The 2,262-nt window shown below is 43.1% G+C and overlaps 1 pseudogene; it reads right to left on the bottom strand.

The window, feature by feature from the left end:
- Positions 1–656: 656 nt before the first annotated feature.
- On the bottom strand, positions 657–2,010 carry LOC100594188 (annotated as a pseudogene).
- Positions 2,011–2,262: the final 252 nt, after the last annotated feature.

Raw genomic sequence — 2,262 nt, 5'->3', positions numbered from 1 at the left:
TGCCTACAAATGAGTTCATTTGAGAATTAAATAATTAGGTAACTGATGTTTTAAAGGCTTTGTTATACAGAAATCTCTGGTAGATATTACAGAGATTTTTAAACGTTTTGAGCTATTGGTTAAAGTTCTTGGATACGCTGAGATATATAACAATTTTTTCCATTCAAAATAATGGAACATAGATCCTGTAATTGCTAAATCTGCTAACACTCTTTTGGGAACAGCTTAGAGGTAAGTAAAGAGAGATGCTTGTGTATGAAAGTGCTTCGTAAACTGTACTGTATAAATGTAAACTACTACCATTTTCAGGTAAAATCAGAGAATAAATGTCCCTGTTGTTGGAAGAGTCACCTCAGGATTCATCTACTCATCTAGTCCAACCTCCCCAGTGACTGGATGAGGGCACAGACTGAGGCCAGAGGCATGAGGCTGGGGATTGGAAGAGGCCAATGCAAGGACAGAATCTGCAGGCCCAGCACAGGGCTCTTTCTCCTCCCCTGCGTAATTTATCTTTAAAAACACTGATCATTGTCTGGTGCTGGGAGCACCAGGCCCTTTAAAACTTATAAATTAATGGGGGATTACAGTAAAAAGAACTTTTTACCTAGCCCTCAATAAATAGTTGTTGGTGAAATTGGAAATTTGAGGTTGAATTGTTAAAGTTTGTCTTGGTCACTCCTCTCTCGTGAAGACACCCATCAACTCAGAATCACCTCCTGAACTTTAATTCTTTTCATACATTCTGGTGACTCCATTTCCTTGTCAGTCATAGTAGAGGGTTTAATGAAACAGAACAGCATGAGTTCCTTGGAGACATTACCAGAAACTCTGCTGAAAGCAGCCAGGGACATCCAACTGAAAGGCCTGCAGAGAGAGCCTTCAAAATGCTCATCAACTAGCATGGTAAAACGGAGGGCCTTTCCAATATAGTAGTAAATCTGTCCCGTACTTGAGCCCCACTTTGGGCACCAGCCCTTGCTTGAGAAGTAATGGTAGGCCATGTAGGTGGTCCTGAACGTGGGCTGAACTACAGTGAAAGCTTTCCAGAGCTTCACTATCGTTAAGGGCTCCTTCTCATAGCAAATACTTAAACATTCCAGAGCATAGACCAGGAAGAAGGCCTCTTCTAGGCTGAGCTGCAAATACTCAAAGATCCTATATGGATTTCCTCCGCAGATTATTCTCTTTCTTTGCACCAATTTCTCATTTGGGGCATCCTTCCTCTCGCTCACGGCACACTCGGCTTCCTGCACCAGCACGTACTGGTCCCAGCATGCAGGAGACCAAAATGCTGGCTGCTGTCCTCACGGTGAGGGCCAGACTGGAGGACAAGAGCATCGTGTTTGCAGCAACACACTTGGGGCAGAGGTGAAGCGTCCTCTCCCACGCTTTCCTGAAAGCCTTCTGTTGGTGGGTCGCTCCCAGAGCCCTCCTGCAGGCAGCCTAATGGCTCACTGGGATCACCCATAACACCTGACTTTCCAGAGTCCCCGTTTATCACAGAAGGTCTCTCTCCTACTGCTGTGCCTTCCATGTTGGAAACCATTCCAGAGTTAAGCTCATCATGCATTTGAGCCTGTTCATTCCTTTTCACCGGGGGATGCCCAAGCAGATTCACGTAATCCTTGAGGATTCTGCGCACTGTACTCTCACCCTGTCCCTGTCTATGCATCAGCTCTGCCACCCACTCAGCACTACGCTGATACTTCTTTGATGTGATGATAGGCATGTTTGTCTTCATATCTTTCCATTTAGCAACCAGTTTAGGATCTGAAATTGTGATGGTTGGACGGCTTCTTGAAAGAATACCTTTTCCAAAAGAACCTTCCCCATAGAGCTGCTCAATGTCCTCTGCATTCCTCACAATCACGTTGTTGTTAATCATTTCAGCATAGAATATCTTGCTTTCTGAGGACCATGGTCCTGACCAGAAGGGATTGGCAATGGAGACTCATAAGTCTCATACATTCTTCCTTTCCTGTTTGGGGCATGGAAAACTGCTTCTGCCATTTTTCAGAGGAGCTGTTCTTTCTTGGCCCCAGGCGCTTGCCGTTCGATCCTTCAATTTCTAACTGACCGTGAATTTATTCTCATTACTGTTTTTATTAAGATGGATTAATGACTTATATATAAAAATTAAAACTCAAACTGTAAGAAAATAAAGTGAATATTTCCCTCACGACTAAATGAGAAAGGAAATTATAACTATAGATAAATAAAACAAGCCAAAAAGGAAAATCCACATACATGATTTAAGAATAT

This window comes from Nomascus leucogenys, chromosome 7b (assembly GCF_006542625.1).
Source record: "Nomascus leucogenys isolate Asia chromosome 7b, Asia_NLE_v1, whole genome shotgun sequence".
Classification (NCBI taxonomy): Eukaryota; Metazoa; Chordata; class Mammalia; order Primates; family Hylobatidae; genus Nomascus; species Nomascus leucogenys.
This window is presented reverse-complemented; position numbering and strand designations above follow the sequence as displayed.